Source organism: Myotis lucifugus, unplaced genomic scaffold, assembly GCF_000147115.1.
Source record: "Myotis lucifugus unplaced genomic scaffold, Myoluc2.0 scaffold_259, whole genome shotgun sequence".
In the NCBI taxonomy this organism is placed as follows: domain Eukaryota; kingdom Metazoa; phylum Chordata; class Mammalia; order Chiroptera; family Vespertilionidae; genus Myotis; species Myotis lucifugus.
The window spans coordinates 425,127-434,981 of NW_005871307.1; the positions used below are offsets into that span (position 1 = coordinate 425,127).

Consider the following 9,855-nt stretch of genomic DNA (forward strand, 5'->3'; position numbering starts at 1 on the left):
CCATTCTTACGGTTGCTCAGGCTCAGTAGTGTGTATTCTTCTTTTTTTCATAATCCACATCCAGTCTTTCAAGAAATTCTATTGGCTCTACCATAAAAATATATCCAGAATTTGACAACTTCTCAAAGCTTCCACTATGAACACTCTGCTACTTCCCATCATCAGTTCATGCCGAAGTCACTGCAAGCCTTTTGTGGCAGCGACCAGCCAGATGTTCACAGAATCCATTTTCTCTTTTTCCTGGACACACATCTGGACTGCATTCTCCAGCCACCACCTCCAGGCCTGGCAGTAAAACCTTCCACCTGATTAATGCAGACTGGTCTACCGCCTTCTGGCCTAATCTCAATACAGCAGCCAGAGTGACCCTTAAAGCATAAGTCAGACCACGTCACTTCCAACCCCTCCAGTAAAAGCCAGAGTCCCACCAATGGCCACAAAGGCCTCTAGGATGGGCTGCTCTGACCTTAACCCCTCTCTCTCTCCACTCATGCTCTCTATCCATCACTTTGGCCACACTGGCCTTGTGCCCCCACACGCCAGGCACTCTTCCACCTGGGGTTTGCCTGGCTGGGTCCCCTCCCTGAAATCCTCTCTGGACTAGCTTCCTCAGCTCCTTCAAGTATGTGCTCAAGTATCCGCTTTGTGATTGGATCTGTCCTGATTAGCATATCAGGACCACTGCCCTCTTGCTTCAGTATGCCCAGTTCTCCCGGTCCTGCTCTTTTTTTTTTTCTTTTTCATGACTCAGAATTTACCACTTTCTAATATACTATATAAGTTATTTATTGTTTATTATCTTTCTTTCTGCTGCTCTACCAGTCCTTCTAGAATGCAAACTCCATGGAGGTCTTTTGTTCAATGATATATCCCAACCACTTAAAAAAGTGTGTGGCACACAGTAGGTATTTAATAACTGTATGTGGACTAAAGTATTATTATAGGATTATTTCTATTTTATAAGATTACATGTGTTATTCATATAATTGCTTTTTAAAAGCCAATTACTTAGCACTTACTATATGTATAGAGCTGTGGGGGTACAATAAAGGACATATTCATATTCATTGTCTCCATTTCCTCACTTTTTAAAAAAGATTTTTTATTGATTTTTAGAGAGAGAAGAAGGGAGAAGGAGAGAGAAAAATTAATGTAAGGGCAAAACATTGATCGGCTGCCTCCTGCATGGGCCATGTGAATCAAACATGCAAGCTTTTGGTGCACAGGATGATACCCAAACAACTGAGGCACACCCTCCGGCCCGGACCCTTACTTCTAATTAATTCCCTGACCCATTCCAATCTGACTTCTTCCCCATCAAGAACAGAAATTATTCTTATCAAGGTCACCAGTTGCTCGATCTAATGAGCATTTCAAATTATCATCCCAACTAGACATTTTAGCAACGTTTGACTGAATACTCAGTCTCATACTAGAAGCACTGGACCTCTTCAACAGCGTGTGGCACCCAGGACCACTGTCTCATGGAAACACTCTGGCCCCGGGCTTCTGCTGAATCACCGCACTCTCTCAGTTTTCCTCCTCCTCGCAGACTCCTTCATGGCAGCCTCCTTTGCCAGAACACATTTTCCTCCGCCCAGCCCTTAAATTATGATTTTCCCAAGGATCCGTTTGAAGCACTTTACACCTACCTGTGAGTTAATCTGCACTCACAGCTTTAACTAACATTCTTTGCTTATGATCCTCAGCTATATCTTCACTGAGCTTGGGACTCACCTCCAACTGACCCTGTCAACATTTCCACTTGGATGTTTCCAAGTCTCTGTGTCCAAACTTGACCTCCTATCTTCTCTTCCACACCATCCATCCAACACCCAGACCAGAGACCTGGGGGGAGTCTGACATTCACCCCTCTCTCATGCTGTACTTCATCCTACCACAATAGGCCACCATTTCTTACCTAATCCATTCCTGCTTCTTCTAATCTGCTCTAATCTACTTTTCCCAATCAGAAAAAATCTTTTAAAAACTCAAAAAATATGACTATCTTTTCTCTATTTAAAATTCTTTAGTACCTTTGCTTTTTTTGTTTGGTTTCTGGGTTTGTATTTTTTTAGAAACTGTTTATTTTCTATCAACCTTATTTCCATTTTAAGAGTTTGTGGGAGAACATTTTAAGACTACTCCGTAGTTGTTCCTGCCCATTCAGTGGCCTGAGCAGTGGGGGCTGCAGTCCTCAGTAGGAAAGTGCTGAAGGGGCACAGAGGGCACTGCACGCCTTCAGACCTGTCTGTGGCCTCAGGCTGAGCAGCAGGGCACTCGGGAGATGGAGCAGCCCATTCACCCTGAAATACCTCCTGGGTCACAGCCATTTCAGCATGGCCTGCTCTTCCTTTCCAACCTCCTCAGGGTCTCTGCAGAGGCAGAGATCAGGCGTGACCTCCCACGGGTGTTCATGGGGATGGTGGCACACATGTGCAGTACTTCTTGGGCCAGCATCCACCACATCAGACCCACTGAGTGAGCCCCCTTGTTGTTGCAAGGGCTGGCAATGTCCACAGAGGAGAGTCTGCATTACACAGAGCAATGGTGGGCAGGTTAAATAAGACTCCCCTGTGAGAGGCCGGTGGTCAGCCCTGGGATCAGTAACCACCAGGAGTCGCGGCTCCCGGAAGGCTGCCCGGATCCAGATGGTGGAGGTTCCAGGAGTGAAGCGGCCGGCAGTAGGAGCGGCTCCAGTGGCAGCAGCAGACTTCAGCACAGCTCGCTGTCGGGCGTTCTTGGATGATATGACACTGACATCAGCGGGGTGTTCAATGGCAACAATGGCACCCGCTGCCAGCAGGAGCTTCTCCCAGGTTCTCTTCAGATTTATGCTGTAGACGCCATCACTCTTCCTTGTGTAGATATACTGCTCCGTTTGGAAGTCAAGGTTGGTGCCACCTAAGTGGGTCCCCGCTGCAAGGAATTTGAGGGCATCCCCCCTTCGTTTGAGGACATCAAGGGCTCCGGACGTTGTGGAAGTTTCCCTTTATGTAAGTCACGTGGGAACCAAGAACAACATACAGGTCCCTCTCTGGGTAGTGCAGAAAGGCTTCCTTTTCCTTTTTTTGATAAAAATTGGAATCTTTGACATGGCCTGCAAAGAATATAGACTTGGACCCGGCCCACTCACCTCCTTGCATTTACTGCAACCACTTCTTCCCCTATGCCCTGCTTCCCAGGACTTTCCTAGGTCCTCAAACGCTCCTGGCCTCAGGACCCTCGCAGGCTGCTCTCTCTTGGCCGGCCCCACTCATCCTTCATGGTGTAGCTTAAGCATTACTTCCTTAGAGAGCTCTCTCTGTCCCTCCAGAGGAGTTCTGGGCCCTGTCTTAGTTCAGCTATAGCAGAGGACAGCAGACTGGCTGGCTTAAATAACAGACATTAGTTTCTCACTATTGTAGAGGCTGCAAGCCCATGGCCCGCATACACAGCATGGTTATAATTTAAGCTTAGACTTATTTTCAAAATTGAGACATTAAATTTAGAAGTTGGGTTTAACCAGACAAAGTCTTACAACCTAGCTAATCAAAATATTTACAAATGCAGCTACCAACTGCTCAACTTAGATAATTTAATACCTCCTAGTTTGCGCCAGGCAAAACATTCAAGGGCACAAGAAAAGATCAGCAATCTAGAAAAACAAATAAAATTATGTTTTCTAGAATCTGTGTTCTTCTTTTCATTCAACAAAAGGCACAGAATGGCCCCGCATTTTCGCCTGAGAGGGTGCTGAGTGGCACTCAGGGAATGCCGTGGCATCCAAGCTTCAGGCCAAATCGGATTCTGTTTTTAGCAGAACTTCCATTTAAAAAATTCGTTTTCTGGCAAAACCGCAGTGGAACATAATCTGTGCGGGCAGGAGTCCTGGTGCAGACATTGAGCAGGACACTCACACACAGGATTGCGAAGACCTCATGAATAGACAGAAGTCCTGGTTTGCGAGGTCAGAGGCCAGTGCAGGGCCACCATCACCCTCCAATTCTGCCTTTGAATCATGACTCTGAGAATGGTGCGTTGCATCAATTGGCAGCCACCCCATTAAGTTTCTTCAGTTTTAAATGATGCCTTTTACTTCAAGACATCCATATTTGTATGTAAAAATTCCCAGTTTCAAATATTTGATTTTATCTGGGTTTCCATAGCAAATTACCACAACATCAATTTATCTCCCAGTTGCATAGATTAGAAGACCTATACAGTTCTCACTGGGCTAAAACCGAGTTGTTGGCAGACTGCATTCCTTTCTGGGGCTCCAGGGGAGAATCTGTTCCTGCTTATTTGGATATTGGAAGAATTCATTTCCTTGGGATTGTGAAAGTAGGTCCTGGTTTCCTTGCTGGTGTCAGCTGAGGGCCATTCCCAGTTTTTAGAGGCCAATGTATCCTTGGCTCATGGACCCCTCTCTACATCTTTTTTCTTTTTTCACATTAGCAGATTTTATTTCTTAAGTCTATAACAAATCTTTCCTCCTTGCTTTCCTTTCTACTAGCTGATGCTTCTACATCTTTAAAGCCCACAGTGGTGGACTGAGTCTCTCTTATGCTTTGAACCTCTCCTCCTTTTCTCCTCTCATCTCTTTGACTGCACTGAGAAATGTTCTTCATCCTTAAGGACGGATGAGATTAGATTGGGCCCATCAGCCTCATCCAACATATTCTCTTTAACTCAAGGTCCTTAACCTCATCCCCAAAGTAAGGTATCATATTCCAGGGATGTAAATGTCATGGGGGGGGGGAGGAGGAAGTCCATTATTTCACCACAAAAATGTTTATTTGATTTAGGCGTGGTGGGTGCTGAAGAGATTTTCTTCAGAACTTTAAGTGAGCTTCTCTTATCTAGCATTATCTCCTGATAGTTAAGAGACTCAGTTATCTCAGTTTCTTGGAGAATTACTTTATAGGTTAGTAAGCTCTCAAAGAACATTATTACCCTGCCCACTGAGCTTTACACAGAGCCTCAATATCATTATTTTATTCCTTAAATTCTCTGTTTGCCTTGGTCAACTATAATGTGAGTTGCTTTTCCTGTTGTATATGTTTATTTTCCTTCTGTTAGGTCTTCAGAGAGGGCCAGATCATAAATTGTCCCTGTTTTTCCAGAGGAAAAAAGAGCCCAGGGGAAGGGAGGTTTTCTCACTCGCTCTGCATTTCATTTCCCTAGACTTTTGAATTTTACACAGTCCTTGCATCCTGATTTTTCCATAAGCACATTTTTAACAGAACTATTTGTACAATTTCCTTGCTTCTTCACTTCATGTTATGAGTATAACCATAACTTTTTTAAAATATCAAAAATATATATATTTCTCTTTACATTCACTGCATTCTTGTCATTTATATAATTCAGCCATTAAGACACTGAAGTACCTGGACTTCAAAGCAGCTGAGTTAAGAAATATATCAATAATCTGATCAATATTTTAGTGGTGTGATATCCAGATGTTTTGAGATGTGACATTAAAGAAAGAAAAAGCATATACACCACATTTTATCACTTTAGTTTATTAATAGACTCTGAATTTTAGTTTCCATTTCTGTCATGTTCTGAATTTACCCATGTTGTTGTCTCTCTTTTACAATTGAGAAAAATTCAAGGGAAGCTTTTAAAGTATAATGCCAGGTGGAAAAGAGACTATAAATAACTCACACAATGTGATTCTTATAATTTTTCTATATGTATAACAATTAAAATATTATATATATATATATATATATATATATATATATACACACTAGAGGCCCGATGCATGAAAATTCATGCACTGGAGGGGGCGTCTCTCAGCCCGGCCTGCCCCCTCTCACAGTCTGGGAGCCCTCAGGGGCGGGAGGCGACCCGGTGATCAGGGGAAGGTGATGCCCCATCACACCTCTGCTGCTGCCACTGCTGGCAGCGCAAGCCTTGGCTGGCCCTGGTTATCTGAGCCTTGGGCAGCCCTGGGTGGTTGTGGGGCTGAGGGGACTGGGCACCGCCATCTTGTAGCTGTGGGTGCTGCCATCTTTGAGGGCGGGGCAGTCAATTAGCATATTCCCTCCTTATTGGCTCTGGGTGCTGCCATCTTTTAGGGCGGGGCAGTCAATTAGCATATTCCCTCCTCATTAGATAGGATATGTACACAATCATATGTACTGCATCAAGATAACAAACTGAACTCAAGGTTTCACCTTCCCTCCAATCCTGAATCTATTGAATTAAAAAACTACATTTTAAAAAGCATAAATTTACAACAACCAAGGAAAACACAAAATGAAGCTACCATCAAAAGACCAGAAATGTTGAGACATTCTAGGGGGAAAAAAATAGAAAATAGCTAAAACAGATTGTTAGCAGTTGTGACCAGAAAACCATAGCCCAAAGCACCTCTGAGAGAGGAACCAATCCAGAAAAATTCCAAGCTTGGAGAGAACAAATGGAAGTGGAAGGAAAGAGCCAGGAGCTAGTCCTTAAGGTGACAAATAAGTGCATTAGAAATGAGATGATGGTACAGCACCCACTCTCTCTCTGGTTATGTAACCAAAGCATGTGTTTGAGTCTAGGCTGAAAGCTGAGAACCACACTCCTAAGAAAATAAAATGCCTTCTGAGGAGAGGTGTGCTGATGGAGGGAGCTGGGAGAATAGAAAGCAGAACTTAACATGGTTGCAGACCTCCACAGCAACCAGCAAGGAAAAATCAGGAAGATTGCTCTGCCAGAAAGGATATCTATTAAAGGAGTTCACCTGCGGCATAATGAAAATATTGTCATGTTGTCTTGTAGCAATGGCGTTGCCATGGAAAATATGGTACCAATTTGTTTCTCTTTTTATTTAGGTAACTGGCTTTCTTCTCTTCGGAGAATTCACTGGAAAGTTTCTTTCAATCTGACAACTCATGCTTTTCTTCAGACAGGGAAACTTTCTTCTCTTATATCTTCAATGATTTCCCCTTTTCCTCTCCACTCTACTTGAGCTCTCATAAATGAATATGTCTTTTAACTTTCTATCATAATTTTCTTTAGACTGATTTCTATTTTGCTCTCTTTTCCTGGATCCTTGCAAGAATGGGTTCTTAATTTTGTCACCTTTGAGGGCAAATACACTTCAATGCTGCTGGGACCTTTAGAGAAACTAGAATGTGTCTCAGAATTATCCACCCAAGGAAGGGAAGAGGGGCATATATACCTCACCAGCTTCCCATCGTCCACTTCTGGAGAGTTCATTTTCTCACACTTCCAGACTGTATGCATGTGAGTACTGGTGGGGTTCTCCCAAACATCTCTCACTTTGAAGTCAGAGAAGCCCTAGAGCAGAAAAAGATATGTGGTGCTTGCCCACTCACCTGCATGAAGGCAATTGCCTCAGCATTGCTGGAATAAAAGATGGCCGAGGGATGTGGGATGGGCATGTGAGGAGCCAAATACACCATGTGAACACATTGCTAGGGCCTCCCAGGGAGCTCCCAGCTAGGATCCTAGCTTAAATTGTCTTAGCTTCACATAAACCCACCACTGACAGACACGTTGTATATGCACGAAAATTGTCTACAACCTCCATCTTAACTAAAATCTATTATTTGGCTTTGGCCTTGGTCTTCAGAAGGCCAAATAAATGAATGCCAACCTTTGTGTCATTTCTGACATTCCTGTCCTTGTGCATGATCAATAAGTATGTGAGTACCTAGGCTATCACATGTAATCAGCATAACAGTACAAGTAGGATGTATTAGACTCTATCTGAATAGCCAAATAGAAGCAAGCACTCTGAATGTAACTCAGGGTGAAGTTTTCTTATGTGCTTTATATGTTGAAACTCCATTATCAGTTGATGTATAAATAAATGTTATTTTAAGAGTAAAATAGTGCATTACTAATGATGCATTTGAAAACTCTTAATTTCATGTGCAAAAACAATTATTAAAATCCTTCCAGTTAACCACACTGATGTGCCTTGAGAGTGCAATTATAGTAAGTTCTCACTTAACGTTGACAGGTTCTTTGACCTTAAGCAAAACGATGTACTGTATAACAAAGCCAATTCTCCCATAGGCTCCTTGATATAAACAAGAATTAAGTTCCTACAGCATCTCATCAGCATTAAACAAATGACATTGAATGAAACAACATTACTCAAGGACCTGTTGTATTTGAGTTTAGAGGAGACTAAAGAGACATGAACCTAGATGCAATGCATGATTCTGGGCAGGAGCGGGGAGGAGAATGCTATGAGAGACATTATTTGGAAAATTGAAAAAAATGTTTTCACTCTTGTTTTCACTCCTCATCGGAAGCTGTTGACTTTTTCTTTGCTGGAACTTCCAAGGTGACTATAATTCCTAATTACAAACTGGCTAATCATGCAAAGGCTTATCACAGAGAAAAAAATAAGGCTGAATTACTGCTCACAGGAGAGTAATTGGGAAACTACAGCATGATAATAATGCTTGGCACTGATCCAGCACTGTGGAAAGGAAGTTTATAAAGTTTTAACTGCTCTTAAATACAACATGTTAGATTCTACCAAAAAAAACCCCACAAAAACAAACAACAAAAAAAAAACCACACACAAAAAAAAAACACTGCTAGAACTGAAATATTAATTTGGTAAAGTAGCAGGATATAAAATATATATTCAGAAATTGGTTGCATTTTTATACACCAATAATGAACTATCAGAAAGGGAAACTGCCGAAACCGGTTTGGCTCAGTGGATAGAGCGTCGGCCTGCGGACTGAAAGGTCCCAGGTTCGATTCCGGTCAAGGGCATGTACCTGGGTTGTGGGCACATCCCCAGTAGGAGATGTGCAGGAGGCAGCTGATCGATGTTTCTCTCTCATCGATGTTTCTAACTCTCTATCTCTCTCCCATCCTCTCTGTAAAAAATTAATAAAATATATTTAAAAAAAAAGAAGAAAGGGAAACTAAGAAAACAATCCCATTTACAATTGCATCAAAAATATCTAAGAATAAATTTAATCAAGGAGGTAAAAGACCTGTACTCAGAAAATTATAAGACATTGAAGAAAGAGGTTGAAGAAGATGCAAATAAATGGAAGCATTTTACCATGCTCATAAATAAAGAATTTATATCTTTAAAATGTTCATACTTTCCAAAACAATCCATACATTCAATGTAATCCCTATAAAAATGCCAATGGTGTTTTTCACTGAACTAGAAAAAAATAATTCAAAAATTTATATGAAAACACAAAAGACTCCTAATAGCCAAAGCAATCTTGAGCAAGTAGAAAAAAGTTGGAGGTATAATGCTACCAATATCAAACTATACTACAAGGCTACCCTAATCAAACCATCATGGTACTAGCATAAAAACAGACACATAGATCAATGAAACAGAATAGAGAGTTCAGAAATAAACCCACACCTATAGGGCAATTAATATATGACAAAAGAGGCAAGAACATACAGTGGAGTAAAGACAGTCTATTCAATAAATGTTGCTGGGAAAATTGAATCGATACATGCAAAAAAAAATGAAACTAGACCACCAACATACACTATATACAAGAATAAACTCAAAATAAATTAAAGACTTAAATGTAAGACTCACAACCATAAAACTCCAAGAAGAAAACATAGGAAGTAAACTCTGCCATTTTCCTTAGCAATACTTTTTTCTGTTATATCTCATCAGGCAAGGGAAACAAAATAAAGAAATAAAACAAAAAGGTTTTTGCACAGCAAAGGAAACCATCAACAAAACAAAAAGACAACCTACTGATTGGAAGAACTTATTTGCCAATGATATAGCCAATAAAGGGTCAATATTCAAAATTTATAAAGACAACTCAACACCAAGAACAAACCAAAAATCCCATTAAGAAATGGACAAAGGATCTGCATAGACATTTCTCTAAA

At 41.4% G+C, this 9,855-nt stretch overlaps 1 pseudogene; it reads right to left on the reverse strand.

The window, feature by feature from the left end:
* Positions 1-2,141: 2,141 nt before the first annotated feature.
* LOC102437314 lies at positions 2,142-7,406 on the reverse strand (annotated as a pseudogene).
* Between the last annotated feature and the right edge of the window lie 2,449 nt (positions 7,407-9,855).